Here is a 17,818-nt window from a genome sequence, read left to right as displayed (position 1 = left end):
TAGCAGCTGACAATTCAGCTGCCATGAGCCAGCCAAGCGCGTCATTCTCGAATTATAGCCCTCAGTCATCACCTAATGGTTACAATTTTTAGCACAGGCTATAAATACTGGCCAAAACTGTTCAATAATAAGTGCCTCTACATACCCAGGGTTGCTGTTTTTGTTTCAAATAAAATACCCTTAAACGACAATCAAAATAGCAATCCTTAACGCTCTTTCAGTGTCACTGAACTGTGAACCTACTAACCTCATTTTCGTCCGACATTTCCGCTGGTATTTTAGCAACACTTCGTACTGCGAAAACGCAAGTTCGGTACTGCGAAGAATAGCGCGCCTGTGTCATCTGCTAGCCGCTTTGTGTTCGTGGCGCTGTGCGCGCTGCAGTGCGCATGCGCGGTTGTGCGGCCGCTTGCTTTTGATTGGCTTGCGCGACGCGAACCTACAACAGCGCTTCGGTTCTCTAGACCCGAACGGTATCGCTACCGAAATGCTTGCTGAATAAAGATGGGACTTTAATTCGAGTACTAGGCCGTTCGGTGCTCTTGAGTAACGAAACGATTGGCACAATGGCGGAAAGATACAGAATAGGCACCCAGGTCTTCGCCAGAAATCGCAGTTTATTAAAATTCTACTTGTTTTCTTGGTCAGTCTCTGGTCCCCAGCGTGCTCGTCTGACCCCCGTCCGCATTTGTTAGGCAGTTAGTGTCTGTCTGTCTGTCTGTCGGTCGGTCTGACATACGTTAATAGCTGCCTCTGTCATGTTTGTCGGATTCGGTGTTAACGAATTTATTGCTTAAGGTGTAAAGCCCGAATTCCTGAACTATGTTTTTATATTGCCTATCATCTTGTGAGGTGGTATATGTGTAATGTAGAGCATGTTGGTACATTTTATGTAAAACTCCATTTCATGGATTTTATTTAAATGGTCTTTTTAGTATATAAAGTTGCCACCCTTCCACCGTAAGAGTTCTTTCAAAAACAAGTTGCACTTTTGGTGGCAAATAATTTTTAATGTGAGTGTTTGTACCATTTCCATCCCTCTTATGTGGTGCATAGTTTATGTGTTTGTGTTAGTTGTTAAAATTTTTAGTTTAAAGTAATCTGGTGTGTTACAGATTTGCACCTCTTTCAGAGGTTGTTGTGAGCAGTCGTGACTACGGTCGTGTTAAAAGGGAGTGGCAAGGTTCTCAGCCTGAAAGCTCATAATATAAAAAAATAAAAATTAAAAAATTAAAAAAATTAAAAAACCATTGTTATTTCTGCCTCTGAATAAATTGTAACTTGATATTTACAGGGTGCTTTCTGATTATAATTTTAAATCTGTTTAAAAAAAAGGGCTTTTAGGAATAAAATTTAGATTTATTGAAAAAAAAATTTAGTTTGTTTCCATCAGTTACTCCCTGGCAACTACTTCCACGCTCACATAGTGTGATTAAATGTGTTCATGTTCTAGATGAATCGTTAGTAAATAAAGTAAATTCTTAAGAACAGGTTTTGAAGGTAAATTCACGGTTCAGTTACCACAGTCACTACCAGCGGTGACCTGACGTCATACCCAATGACTGTCCCCACCACAGCATCAGAAGTAACACTGCTGTTCCTCTGTAAAACAGTGGAAGATTGGCACCTCTCCCCAGGTAGCCTCCGTACTCACCAACGACGATCAACTAGGGTACCACAGAACTGCGATTCATCGCTGAACGCAATGCGACGCCATTCGTCAGCAGTCCATGCTTACCAGTAACAGCAACACTCTAAAGGCAGCCGTTTACTTTGTGGTGTTAATGGTAGCCTTCACATGGGGCAGTAAGTCCCTAGTATGACTGTTGTTATTCTCTGACCAATAGTGCGGGATGAATGTTGCAGGCAGTCCACTACCTGTTCTTAGTTGGCAGGTGCAGATGTGGAAGGGTTACGACGACGTTGGTGCACAATATCCGTGTGGTGGACACTCTTGGTCGACTGGAACCTCGACTATGAATATGCCTATCCTCACTTCCAATGCAGTCCAATATCGCACCACTGTCACATCAGATCCCCCACAAATCTGGTTACTGCACGTTTCTAGAAGGCGACCAACTGGAGAAGCATATTGGCGTGTCTTTCACACTCTGTTAGGTGCTAGTAACGCTCCTTCACAGGAGTGTGCGGAATCTAAGCGTTCTTCATAGTGATCGTTCAGCATCTGACGTTGTTCACGTACCTAACAGGGCTGATAATAACACTAAATGCGAAAGACACTAATGCGCTATGGTGACCTATCACAGAGAGCTGCAACTACAATCATTTACTTACCCACCGACGCTGTGTACTTGCACAAAGTTACATTGACATCCGATCGTGTCTTCTGAGTGCTTCACTTTTTTACGGACTATAAGAAGCACTTTTTTCTTAGAAAAATTACTTTCAAAATTCAGGTGCATCTTATAATCGAAATTAACACACAAATGTGCAGTGTTTGATTTAAAATTCCCGCCAGTCTCAAAAATGCCCATATATTCGATGTCGCAGGAAACCTGTCTCTAGCTGGCAAATTTGCATTCAACTGAGAGCACCAGTGCACCGATGCAACGAACATAACTTGTGGGGATTTACAAGCACGTTAATACTGTCTCCTCCCGCCCCGCCATCACAAACTCAGAACACTGTCTAGCCTCTGAAGCGTCATTGCAGTCAACGATGCCAGTGAACTTGAACTGAAAGTGATTTGTGTTATCGGTAAATATAACATTTTTGTTAGTAGCTAGTTTCGTAACGGAAAAAAGAAAGGTATTCATATGATGCGGGCTATAAATTGAAAGTAATAGCATATGCAGAAGAACATGGAAACAGAGCATGTGAGCGGCACTTCGGCTCTCCACCACCAGAAAAAACCATTGGCTATTGGTGGGCTTGTAAAGAAGGACTGAAAAAATGGGAAGACTAAATGTGCAAACAGAGTACTGCATGCAAAATAGCCAGAACTAGAAGATAACAATGTTCATGGATTTTAAAGGTCTTATTAACTAAGGACATTTTTAACCCGGCTTTGCAATATAATAATAAAAATGGTAAACATATTATGTTTATAGTCGGTAGCGTCGTATAGTCCGTAAAATACTTTATATAAAAGTGGATATGTGTGTGTGTGTGTGTGTGTGTGTGTGTGTGTGTGTGTGTGTTATCCACTGATCCACTATCAACCAACCGAGCGAGGTGGCGCAGTGGTTAGCACACTGGACTCGCATTCGGGAGGACGACGGTTCAATCCCGTCTCCGGCCATCCTGATTTAGGTTTTCCGTGATTTCCCTAAATCGCTTCAGGCAAATGCCGGGATGGTTCCTTTGAAAGGGCACGGCCGATTTCCTTCCCCATCCTTCCTTCACCCGAGCTTGCGCTCCGTCTCTAATGACCTCGTTGTCGACGGGACGTTAAACACTAATATCCTCCTCCTCCACTATCAACCAAACTTCATGCACATGTTCCTTACTATCAGGCAAGAATCGCTGTGGGGGTAAGAACCACCTATCTATCACAGTTTAGGGGATATGACATAAACGGTGAGATGCGTGATAAACTGGCGCAGCTTTCATGACGTTTAAATTTAGTATTTCTTTGTTTCTAATTCTGTTCGCAACATATTTCGCAAACAGCCTCCAGATATGCCGCTGAATGAATCTACAATAATACATCGTTGTACGACAGATAGTTCAAGAGATAAATTGTCATAAACACTGAGATACGTGAAAAAGTGTCTCATCATACATGTGCTTTTAATACATTTAGCCGCGCGGAGTGGCCGCACAGTTTGAGGCGCCTTGTCACGGATTGCGTGGCACCTCCCGCTGGAGGTTCGATTCCTCCCTCGGGAATCGGTGTGTGTCTTGTTCTTACCATAAATTACTTTAAGTAGTGTGCAAGTCTAGGGACCGATGACCTCAGCAGTTTGGTCCCTTAGGAATCCACACACATTTGAACATTTAATACATTTATACTTCGCCGGCCGGGGTGGCCGAGCGGTTCTAGACGCTACAGTCTGGAAACGCGCGACCGCTGCGGTCGCAGGTTCGAATCCTGCCTCGGGCATGGATGTGTGTGATGTCCTTATGTTAGTTAGGTTTAAGTAGTTCTAAGTTCTAGGGGACTGATGACCTCAGAAGTTAAGTCCCATAGTGCTCAGAGCCATTTGAACATTTATACTTCACTACTCAAACTCTTACAGTCGGGTCAACTTACGGAAACCCCTGATACCTGGCAGCGCTTTTGACAGCTTTCAACTGCGAAGCGCAAACTGCTGTCGACGAAAACAATAGCCGTCTACAGAGCTATGAAGAGTCGTTGCTATAGACACGTTTACGAAATCGCATTATGGATAGGCAAAGAAGCTGAACCCGGCGTACAGAAACTATGCAAGATACGGTACTTATGCATCTAGACGTTAATCATATTTCATTTTACGACTGTTTCATAATTTCAAATATGTTTTCACAATCTGTTTCAAAAAGAATATATGTATTACAAGGTATTTTGTCCAAACTATCGATCACTGAGCCTCGCCACGGCATAGTGTAGTTTATATTAATAGCCGCTAGATGTAAGCTGTCTTCTGTTTTGCTTGGTACCGTCATATGTTTAAAATGGCTACTGCGCAGCAGAAATCATTTTGTGTTCTCGAGTTTGCGAAGTGCAATTCCGTGATTACATGGCAAATCTGTTTCAGATTCAGGTACCAAATTCATCCTCCGAATGGGTGGCAATTCGCAGATGGTATCGACAGTTTCTAGATACAGGATGTGTGTGTAAAAGAAAGAGTCCTGGCCGCCCTCGTGTTCCTGAAGAAAATGTTCCACAAATTCAAACTGCTTTCCAACGTAGTTCTTCGAAATCAATTCATGCCTGAGTTACAACTGCCTACAACAATTTGGCGTGTTTTGAGACGTCAGTTCGTTATGAAGCCGTACAAGTTACAGCTGTTACAAGCTCTGTGTCCTGTTGACAAACGGAAACGTGTGGCATTTTGTAACGAGATTCTTGTTGCTATTGACAATGATAACAATTTCGCACAAGGCATAGTGTTCAGTTCAAAAATGGCTCCGAGCACTATGGGACTTAATATCTGAGGTCATCAGTCCCCTATAACTTAGAACTACTTAAACCTAACTAACGTAACGACATCACACACATCCATGCCCGAGGCAGGATTCGAACCTGCGACCGTAGCGGTCGCGCTGCTCCAGACTGAAGCGCCTAGAACCGCTCGACCACACCGGCCGGCAATCGTGTTCAGTGATGAAGCGACTTTCCATGTTAGTGGTCAGGTAAACAAACACAATGTTCGAATTTGTGGCCTACAGAACCCACATGTAGCCACTGAAGCCGGCCGAGCGGTTCTAGGCGCTTCAGTCTGGAACCGTGCGACCGCTGCGGGCGCAGATTCGAATCCTGCCTCGGGCATGGATGTGTGTGATGTCCTTAGGTTAGTTATGTTTAAGTAGTAGTAAGTTCTAGGGGACTGATAACCTCAGATGTTAAGTCCCATAGTGCTCAGAGCCATTTGAACCATTTAGCTATTGAACATGTACGAGATTCGCCCAAAGTCAATGTGTTTTGTGCGATATCCTAATCATCTGACACTTCCTGGCAGATTAAAACTGTGTGCCGGACCGAGAATCGAACTCGGGACCTTTGCCTTTCGCGGGCAAGTGCTCTACCACCTGAGCTACCCAAGCACGACTCACGTCCCGTTCTCACAGCTTTACTCCTGCCAGTACCTCCCGAATTCGAGTCTCGGTCCGGCACACAGTTTTAATCTGCCAGGAAGTTTCATATCAGCGCACACTCCGCTGCAGAGTGAAAACCTCATTCCGGAAACATCCCCCAAGCTGTGGCTAAGCCATGTCTCCGCAATATTCTTTCTTTCAGGAGTGCTAGTTCTGCAAGGTTCGCAGGAGAGCTTCTGTAAAGTTTGGAAGGTAGGAGACGAGGTACTCGCAGAAGAAAAGCTGTGAGGACGGGGCGTGAGTCGTGCTTTGGTAGCTCACTTGGTAGGCAAAGGTCCCGAGTTCGAGTCTCGGTCCGGCACATAGTTTTAAGCTGCCAGGAAGTTTCATATCAGCGGACACTCCGCTGCAGAGTGAGAATCTCATTCTGGTTCAAATGGTTCAAATGGCTCTGAGCACTATGGGACTCAACTTCTGAGGTCATCAGTCCCCTAGAACTTAGAACTACTTAAACCTAACTAACCTAAGGACATCACACACATCCATGCCCGAGGCAGGATTCGAACCTGCGACCGTAGCGGTCGCGCGGTTCCAGATTGTAGCGCCTAGAACCACTCGGCCACCTCGGCCGGCCATCTCATTCTGGAAACATCCCAATCATCTGTTTACGGCCCATTTTTGTTTGATGGAAACAGGGTTAACAGTCAGCAGTGTCTCGCTATGTTACAAAACTGGTTGTTTCCGAGGCTGCACGAAGACAACTTCATTTTTCAACAAGACGGGGCAACCACTCGCTGGAGTCGCCAAGCGCGTGAATATCTGAAAGAAACTCTACCGAACCGTTGGATTGGTCGTCAAGGAGATGGCGACTTAGCATGTCTCAGCTGGGCTCCACGGTCACCGGATTTGACACCATTTGACTTCTTCCTGTGGGGTTTCGTTAAAGACAACGTTTAAGTGCCACCACTCCCACAGAACCTGGAAGAGTTGACGAACCGGATCCGTACTGCCTTAACATCAGTGACGAAGGACATGCTTGCCCGAGTATGGGAGGAATTTGAGTATCGATGTGATATTGGTCGTGTCGCTAATGGAGGACATGTTGAACATCAGTAATACGAACTTGAGAGGTTCGTAAATGTATGTGTAAAGTTTCATATTCGTATGTCTTAAAGTTTAATAAATATATGCATTCGAAATACGTATATTCTTTTTGAAACACCCTGTATATTGAAAAGAAATTTTTTCGATATTATACTACAAACACAGTTCATTTTTTTCTAATAGAAAATTGTCAAAATGAATACATGGGCAATGCCACATCTGTCAGTTAACATATGCCAAGCAGCATATGATAACTATGCTACTGACGGTGTTGATGATAATGATGATTTGATTGCGGGAAAAAAGAAAGCACCGTCTCTCTTAACATCGGGTTTCGCACAGTGTGTCATATTTATCGTCTTGTTCAGAAAGAATTGCACGTGGCTCCCACGCGCGGGAGATTTGCATGTTGCTGTCAGCTCATAACTCTGAGGCAGCCTCCTTTGTTATTTAGGGGCACGCTGTTCGCAGCGTTTACCCTGGGTCGCTTGTCTCGTTTCTCTTCATTGTGCAGGGCTGCCGTACTGTCGCTTTCCATTATGTTGATGGCAGGAAAGTGGCCGATAAACCAGAGGCGAACTTAACGAGAAACAACGGTGTTTACGCTACGAAAAGCAGACGGATGTTTGTTTCTGCTCGATTACACCTCAGCTTCCGCGTGTTACGGTCAGATTGTTGCTGTATAGCTGATGAAAGACCTGTGTCTTTACTTCTCACAGGTGAAGCCCACGTCGCGTTTAGTTAAGTTTATTTCTTATTTATCTCGAAGCTTCTCTACGCAGAGCGACATGCGGATAGCGATTTGCGGTAGTGTAGCGTACTCAAGGTATAAAAGGACACTGCATTGAACGAGCTGTCATGTGTACTCAGGTGATTGATGTGAAACGGATTTAGAAGTTAGTATAGCGGTACGATGGGATTAACAGACTTTGAACGCGGAATCGTAATTGGAAGTAGACGCATGGGGCATTCCATTTCGTTGGGGAATTCGAAATTCCGAGATCCACAGTGTCAGGAGTGTGCCGAGAGTACCACGTTTTAGGCATTACCTCTCTCCATGAACAATGCAGTGGCCAACGGCCTTCATTTAGTGACCTAGTGGAGCGACGAATGCGTAGAGTTGTCAGTGCTAACAGACAAGCAACACTGCGTGGAATAACCGCAGAAATCAATGTGGACGTACGACGAACTATTCGTTAGAACAGTGCGGCGAAATTTAGCGTTAATGGGCCATAGCATCAAACGATTGCAACGCCAATCCTGTGCTCGTGACCATTTAGATTGGACCGTTGCCGACTGAAGATCCATCATGACCTGGTCAAAAAAATGGCTCTGACCACTATGGGACTTAACATCTATGGTCATCAGTCCCCTAGAACTTAGAACTACTTAAACCTAACTAACCTAAGGACATCACACAACACCCAGATGACCTGGTCAGATGAGTCCTGAGTTCAGTTGGTAAGATCTGACGATATGGTTCGACTGTGGCGCAATCCCCACAAAGCCATGGACCCAAGTTGTCAACAACGCACTGTGCAGGCTGGTGATGGCTCCATAAAGGTGTGGTCGGTGTATGCGGAATGGACTGGGTTCTTTGGTCCAACTGAACATCTTGGAGGTGATTTGCAGCAATTCATGAACTTCATGTCCCAGACAACGTTGGAATTCTTATGGATGACAATGCGCCATGCCGCTGGGCCCCAGTTGTTCGCGATTGGTTAGGAGAACATTCTAGACAGTTCGAGAGAATGATATGGCCACACAGATCGCCCGAAATGAGTCTCATCGAACATTTATGGGACGTAGAGAGGTCATATCGTGCACAAAATCCTGCATTGGCGACACTTTGGCATTTATAGATGGCTATAGAGGCAGCATTGCCCAGTACTCCTGCAGGGGACTTCCAACGACTTGTTGAGTCCATGCCACGTCGAGTTGCATGACTTTTGTAACCTGAGTGTATACTGCCCATGCGCCTACAGTAACTTCGAATCCTGGAGGAGGAAGAAATTTTTCTCTAGTCTTCAGTCGGCAATGGGAGGAAAAATGATAGGATACAGTCCCTGGTCACCAAATTCTGAGGCCTATGTTGAGCTCGAAACTTCTCTACAATCTGTCATTTTGATACTTTGATCCAAAGGCATTTGCAGACGCTATGCTCGGCGGGTCCCTTGTAAGGTGGCCGTTCCATTCCTCTCACAATTTTCGATTAAGATAGCAAAGTTGCGTAGATCCTTAAAGAAAGAGAGGACAGAATCAAGATGAGCAAGAGTAATGTGATTTATGAATCACTTGGATATATTGGGTTTCTGTGGGAATTATAAATATTTTTGGAGGTGGTAGTATAGAATAATTGATTAAAACATTGCATGGGGGCTTATTTATAAAATAAAAATAATTTTAGTTTTAGTAGCTGTGTGTCCAGTCACGAAGTCTCGTAACCGGTTGGCCCTGAGTAGTATTAGTACGCAATCTGACTGCATAAAATGACAATAAAGAATGATAGGAAATTTCCGTCAATACAATTGATTAATTAAGTCCCCTGCAACTATAAAAGCTACGAAACAACAAAGCACAAGTGTAACTGTTCTGTGTGTGGTAGTGTGGTTCAACGTACATGTATCTGGCACGTTTCTTCCTCAATACGACAAGAAATTTTAAACACCATTTACAATGAACTAAATGAAAAACCATAAATACGATACTTGCACATATAAACCAGAATTACAACTCTAATACATGAACACGAGCCAGATGCTTTGTTGAATGAACCTGTTGTAAGTAGGCTGTTTAGGTTTTCTTATTGGTAACGCCACGTAGCATTCTGTATGAAAATCACTGGCTGTGCTGTGTGCAGTCTGTGGCTAGTTTGCATTGTTGTCTGCCATTGTAGTGTTGGGCAGCTGGATGTGAACAGCGCGTAGCGTTGCGCAGTTGGAGGTGACCCGCCAGCAGTGGTGGATGTGGGGAGAGAGATGGCGGAATTTTGAGAGCGGACGATCTGGACGTGTGCCCATGTAGTTAGTGCCTTCAGTAGTTTGAATCTTTTATTTAGCTGGCAGTAGTGGCGCTTGCTGTATTGCAGTAGTTCGAGTAACGAAGATTTTTGTGAGGTAAGTGATTTGTGAAAGGTATAGGTTAATGTTAGTCAGGGCCATTCTTTTGTAGGGATTATTGAAAGTCAGATTGCGTTGCGCTAAAAATATTGTGTGTCAGTTTAGTGTTGATCAGAATAAGTAAAGAGAGTAATGTCTGAGTACGTTCAGTTTTGCTCAGCTGTTTGAAAATAAAATAATGTGAGAGGTTTATCAGCACAGTAATTCATTAATTTTTCTAAGGGGACGTTTCATATGTCGACCCTTAGCCGAGGATACCTCACTGGAATCTTCTGATTTTTTCTTGTAGTTTGTGTTATTAGTGCAGCTATTGTTTATTGCTAGCGCGTAATCATAGAGAGAATTTCCTTTGTAGTTGTAGTTTTTCATTGTTGTACAGTAAAACAGTTGTGGCATGCATGTAGATTTGCACCAGGTATTTCGCAGCTGCGCTTTCAATTAACTAGATATTATTTTCAATGCTATATTAATGTGTATTCTTATTTTGCTCTTCAAATTGTGCTTTTCTGTGTTATCGTGTGAAATATTGTGACAATAATGGCGTGTGAAAAACGTAATACTAGGCTCCAAAGTAAACTGAGAAATGACAGTGAAGACGAAAGCAGTGCGTCAGCGCCACAGTGTAATGAATTAACTAATGTTCAAAGTAGTAATTTGGTAATTGTGCATAGGGAAATGGAGCGGGCTGCAAATAATGGTGTAGACAGTGAAACTATTAGTGAACAGGGAAGCATTATCGATCGATCGGTCGGCAACAGCTCGCCTCAGGAATCCGAAATGACATGACACAATCTTGCAAATACTGTAGATTCAGGTTTTGCGTCCTCACCGTTTTCTCAAATAAGTCAAAACACATTTTCTGCTTTTCAAAATGCCAACATTGCCGGTTCAAATGCACTGCCGAATAGCACTGAGGAACATGTTTCAGACACCAGTGCATTGTTATTACAATTAATGCAACAAATGGGACAAAGGCTACAAAAGTTAGACACAACGCTTGAACAAAATCAGAAACAAATGGGACAAAATCTTCAAAAGTTAGATACAATGGAACAAAATCAGAGACAAACACAGCAAAAGCTTCAAAAGTTAGACACAATGGAACAAAATCTTCGGAAGTTAGACACCACGCTTGAACAAACACGTGAAGATTTAACTACTGAGTTACATAACATTGAATCGAAATGTCATAAAGTTTGTAATGACGTAAAAACACAAATTTGTGAGCATTTTCAACCTATTTTTTCGCGACATGAAAATGCATTACAGAATCACGAAGCAGCCATAAAAGAACTGCAAAATATTGTTCATGAAAATCATGAGACCTTGCAAGCTAAAATTGACTCAGTTGCATCTACCGATTCGCAACTTGCAAAAACTCAGGAATACTTAAAGGACACAGTAGATACTCTGAAAGTTGGTTCAGAAAGACACATAGAGGAAATTAGTTCATTATCAGAGAAAGTAGTAGAACTTTCGGATCAGCTAAATACTTTATCTACGAAGGTAGATGATAATCTGAATGACACAAAACCGGTAGTCTTTAATGACACAGAAGAGTGCGAACAAATTAGGAAATACAAACAAAATCAGAATCAAATTAATACGCAACACCAAAGAGAAATCCGGGAAGTACAAGAACAGCTGACTCAGGTAATACAAGAATTACGTATTTCAGAGGACACTCGCGCTCCAATACAGGAAGAGGGACATAGAAATACGGAACAGCCACAAAATAATAACACGGGGTACTTCGGAAATTATGAAATAAATTGGCAAGGTACACCGAATTTTGAGATGGAACCGCCGAAACGAAGTAACAATGACCGATATGCGACTCGCCGACATGATGATTTTGACTATAAGCTGTTTATTACTACACGTAAATTCAAAACATTTAAGAATTCCGGCAACGACATTCATCCACAAGCATGGCTTCATCAATTCTCTCATTGTTTTCCTCCCAACTGGTCATTAGAGCACGGAATAGAATTTATGTGTGGCTACTTAGAGAATGAACCAGCTGTAAAAATGCGATCGGTCATTCACGATTGCCACAGTGAAGAAGAATTTTATCATGCCTTCCTCTCAGCATATTGGTCTCAAGCTACACAAGACCGAGTAAAACATAGCATCATAATGATGAAACATTTCGAACAATCTGAATTTACCAGTCTTGTGAAATATTTTGAAGACATGTTGCACAAGAATCAGTACCTGTCAAACCCATACTGTCCCTCAGAACTCATCCGCATTTGCTTAATCAAATTACCTGAACATTTACGACATATTATTTTGGCAGGACGTTGCAAAGACGACATTCAAGCTTTTCAGGGACTGTTACAAGAATTGGAAATTGACACTGACAATCGCCGAACGCGAAAACAGGAGCACAACAATTACAGGTCACATCCGTCACAATCCCACGATGACAGAAATAATAATTGGACACGACAAGGCTATTCTTACAACGCAAATCGTGACCAAAACAGACACCACCCGTACGACAACTGTTGGCAGAGTAGTAATAATTACAGAGAAAGATCGCATTTGCATAATAATGAATGTGACAGATACAACCTTAGAAACAGACAATATGGGAACCAAAACAATTATTATCAAGGGAGACAGAATAACTTCAGACACAATGGTCCTCCACGCAGTTACGACTCAGGGAGAAGTTCTCCACCAAGTGACCGACAAGAAATTAATTACAGAAATTACCGACATGACGACAGACGATATAATCATTACGACAGACATGAATTTCATCAGAACTGGCGAGATTAAAACAGGGTTGGGCCCTCTCGACAAGGTGAATTTGTAGAAGTTAGGTCTCCTAATCCTAATAACGACGCGCGCCAACAAAGAGACAGACAATGACTCGCACCGCAGGCAGCCACGTGCGCCGGCTGGCTCAGAGAAAAATAACATAGACGCTAACCTTGAGAAAAATTCCAGTATTCTTTACCAACATATACCGCACGATAATTGCGTTCAAGTTGAAACTCTGAGTACTATGAAGAGTAAAGGATTGCACCACATTTCACATGTAAAACCGTTTATTGAGAGATAATCTGCTTTTTAACTTAGTCTTTGCTATAAAAGTTTTCACTTTACATTACTAGTATGCTTTGTCAGACTTATAAACTGTTAACATGCAACAATGTTTGAAGTTAAATATCCAGTCAAGAACCAAAAGAACTTATTTAAACAGAAATTACGAATGCATTGTTATAGTGACAGACAGCACAGTGTTGTTATTTGTACATTCTTACTTGTTAGTTGCACGATTACGTAATGACTATCAGGCTTACATACTTAGAACATATAACAGTACTGCTAATGAGATGTTACTGCAACATTTTGGTTTACTTGAAAATACATTATGGATTTAAAGTGCTTTCTGAGAGATACCAGATGACACAGTGTTTAGTTTATTTGACAGCTACATGACTATATCACGACGCTACTAATGTGTGACACAATTTACATTGTTGCTTTTGCGGTGTATCTGTTTTATATCTGCACAGTTTTTCTGCATTATTCTGGAAAGTAAAACATGTTTCAGTAGTAACTTTTGTGGTATAGCTACAATGAGACAGCCTTTTCCCTAGCAGAACAATACGTTACATTATAGTACTTTCTTGATCACGGTAAGGTACGTAATAACTACGATATCTATACGCAAAGCATTTCACTTTTGTTTATGATGAGGTAAGTACATTGACTTCAGCAGAACTTTGCTTACAGAGGACGATAACTACGACACTTCCACAGAATTATCTTACTGTAAGACGCACATTTAGTGCTACAGGACACGCATTTGAGTGATTAATTTTGTACTTAGACCATTTATTTTTCAAGATTTTTGAATTACAAAGAAAGTTTTCCGTGATACATTTCATTCCATTGCTGTAATCTGTAACACCTGAGGGTATAATTACATTAATCCTCAGGGGGGTACACGCTTACTTTGTGTACCATGTGTTTGGCAAGCACAAGGAGCCCTAGCTAATATGGTATTTGCTTATACAACCTTACACATCGGTACCATATTACTCTAACACAGAATTACACAGCTATCTGATTATTTGACAGAGAAACAAACATTTTTTTACTATGTCAGTGACACATGTTTACGTAATTACACAGTTGGATAACTTCACACTTATTAAATGGTATTTTGTCTGCACTGTGTGAACTGTTCATATTTTTTCGGAACCATTGTGATACTAGGAGAGCTTTGAATGATGTATTTGGTATGGGATCATGATTTTTAAAGTACATTTGAGGTAGATGACACTATTGAAATGAGCAGAGAATTTTTTTTAGGGTTTGAAATTACTGCAGAAAGCTACGACGTTTTTGAGATTTGGCTGAGTTTTTATGACATTATTACGATGACAATGTGTATTATGTTGTGGAGGTATGTTTATGATCAATAAGCTGATGCTATATGAGGAATCTGATTATGCTATGTATTTATTATGATGAAATATTGAAGTGTCGACGCAAGATTGACGTGTCGACGAATATGTATATGTGTAATAAGGTAAGGAATAATGAGTAGTGGTTAGGGACTCTGATTTGTGAAAAAGTATGTTGGAAACCAAGAATCGTACTTTAAGAATGCCAATGAAAATTTTTTGGACACTGTTATATTTATAGGATTTTGTTTCGACACATTTGTAACGCGAATTCTCGACCTGTGAAATTTTTATATGAGACTGTCACTGTAGCAGAAACTGCTGTCGTAAATATTTCGGTAAGAAAGTTAAGTGACCTTCACGTAATGCGTCGTGGGTGCTCAGCTGAGCGTCAGTCACCTGAAAAAAAAAGGCATTAGTGTGTGCCTTTCAGAGGGACAGGTGGAGAAAAAAGGAGGCCATTATCCTCGCTGTTGACATTTCTTTGAAGAAAGCATTGCAAATACAACACGCTGAAACTTGAAAACATATGATTACACTGTGGAGCTCTTAAATTATGATATTTACTAAAATGCCTAATGAAATGATTAGAAACATTTTACATCTATTGTCTTTCTAGTTGAGAGATTGCTCATTTTGTTTAATATCTAGTTTCTAGCTGCACTGCAGCATTGGTCAAAATAAAATTTAATAGATGTACTAATATAGTTATTTTATGCCTACAGATCCAGTAAATAATAATTTTATGATCTATTTCCAAGAAAACTAGGGAACATAAATAGACATTTCCCTTCACAGGAATTGCATAAATAATTTTTTTATGATTTGGTAACTTGTCTGCTAGAGTAAGTCAGGGTGACACATCACTCTAGTGTTAAGATCTGACATAGGTATTAGACATGGCCCCTTTTTACTATAATATTTTTTTTGCTTGAGCTTTGTCATGTTTAGGTATAAGTTATAGCATTTGCTGCTGCTGTTTGCCAGGCATAGTGCTACTGAATTTCACTTTGTATTACTCTGTTAAGACAGTTTTACTACTGATTTATTTTTCTTGTTGCTGCACATTGGCTCATATTAGTGATAATGTTGCATTTGCTTTGCTAATTTAGATATGCTGCTGCTTGCTTTCCCAATTTGCATTTTTTGTCATTGCTGTTTGTGTTAATTGTTTTGTGCTGCTGCATTGCCTCGTCCCTTAGTTTAGCATCTGAGCACAGTAGATTTAAGTTAGCTTAAGATGGGGTAGGCTATATAAGAGAACGAGTTGTGATGAATTGGAAGAAATGCATTGAGAAGCTATAAGAAAATGGTTTGGCCAAAAAAGTATTTTGAAAGAGGATACGAACAAAAAAGTAGGATTTAGGGACAACAGGTTTAGGTAGGATTTTCTTGGAAATAAATAATGAGGTAAGATAATGGAAAATAAATAATGAGGTAAGAAATATGTGAACATATAAATACAGAAAGCATGCTTGGATAGGATGTTTTTGGTGGAAACAAATGTTGAAATAAGACGAAAGATCTATGGAATGAAGTTTTGGGTTAGACTGCAGTACCAAATGTTACACTGAAAACAAATCCTGTCCTTTCCTCCTGTGTTATTCTGCTATGTGTTTGTGTACTCTTGTGTATTTGTGTTTTTCCTGTCTTTATGTGTTTAGCTAATACGATTTATGTTGTAGAATTTTTCTAGTATTAACAAGGGAACCTCCCCATCGCACCCCCCTCAGATTTAATTACAAGTTGGTACAGTGGATAGGCCTTGAAAAACTGAACACAGATCAATCGATAAAACAGGAAGAAGTTATGTGGAACTATGAAAAAAATAAGCAAAATATACAAACTGAGTAGTCCATGCTCAATATAGGTAACATCAAGGACCCTGTGAACTCTGAAGCGCTGTGGTCCCGTGGTCAGCGTGAGCAGCTGCGAAACGAAAGGTCATAGGTTCAAGCCTCCGTCGGGTGAAAAACTTTTTATTTTCAGACAATTATCAAAGTTTAGGCACTCACACATAATCAACTTCGCTCTCCAAAATTCCAGAACATGTTCAGATTTGCTTGGACACATGCAGGATTTGACGGTCTACAGACGGTAAAATTTGAAAACATTAAAAACATGTTTTGACAGAGCACAGGGAAAACTGTGCGACTGTGAAACTGTTGCATTCATTTGTTGCAGTTTATGCGGCAAACTCTTATGTTTTCATCACTTTTTTGGGAGTGATTATCACATCCACAAGAAAACCTAATTCGGGCAAGGTAGAAGAATCTTTTTACCCATTCGCCAAGTGTACAAGTTAGATGGGTCGACAACATATTCCTGTCAGGTGACGCATATGCCGTCACCAGTGTCGTATAGAATATATCAGACATGTTGTCCTGTGGAAGAATCGGTTGACCTGTGACCTTGCGAGCAAATGTTTTCGGTGCCCATTGGAGAGGCACGTCCTTTCGTCTACTTATCGCACGGTTCTGCGGCGCGGTGGCAAAACACAGGCACTAAACTTATTACAGTGAACAGAGACGTCAATGAACGAACGGACGGATCATAACTTTGCGAGAATAAAGAAAGTAAAATTTTCGCTCGATGGAAGACTTGAACCAAGGACCTCTCACTCCAGAGCTGCTCACGCTAACCACGGGACCATAGCGCTCGTGAGCTCACAATATCCTTAATGTTTCTTATGTTGCGCATGGACTACTCAGTTCGTAGATTTTGCTTATTTTTTTCGTAGTTTCACACAACTTCTTCCTGTTTTCTCGATTGATCTGTGTCCAGTTTCTCAAGGTCTATGCACTGTGCCAACTTATAACAAAATCTGAGGGGGGTGCGATGGGGAGGTTCCCTTGTAAGCTACATTCACTATGATGAGGAATACTGTTATCCTCAAATATAATTTGCATTAATAATATGTTATTTTCTTTGTAAAGATGTTTATAGACATTATTAATTCTGTTCTGTTTCAATACTCATGTGTGAAATTAATGTTTCGAAAACTATTCTCGTTATTTTATATATTTATGTATGTCATAATTCCTGTAACACTGATGTATATGATTATTTCTATTGTTTTGTAAAGCCTGTATTACTACAAATGTTATCTGTATTATTATGTTTTAATGATTTTTTCTGTATCTTTGTAATTGTATTCTCATGTTATAAAATTGTAATGGACACCAGTCCAGCAAATTAAGCAACTTGTAAGCATTCATTTCAGTGCACACATTTCTGTTGGTCATAGTATATGCATAATATGTGAGAAGTTGGGACTGTTAGTGTTTGCAGATGTGTTGATAATTCAGCAAGGGACTGGTTAACAGCATTGCTGGTTCTAAGGACAATTCCAAAAACTTTGTGAGGGCACAAGTGGTGGTTTATGGACTTGCTATATAGTACAAGACTCTTCGATGGTGATTGTGCACTTGCACAGACGCAACAGATGGCTGCTGGCCGTCTCTA

The sequence above is a fragment of the Schistocerca nitens genome, chromosome 4 (genome assembly GCF_023898315.1).
Source record: "Schistocerca nitens isolate TAMUIC-IGC-003100 chromosome 4, iqSchNite1.1, whole genome shotgun sequence".
NCBI lineage: Eukaryota > Metazoa > Arthropoda > Insecta > Orthoptera > Acrididae > Schistocerca > Schistocerca nitens.
The sequence above is the reverse complement of the archived record's forward strand: the minus strand, read 5'-3'. Positions refer to the sequence as shown.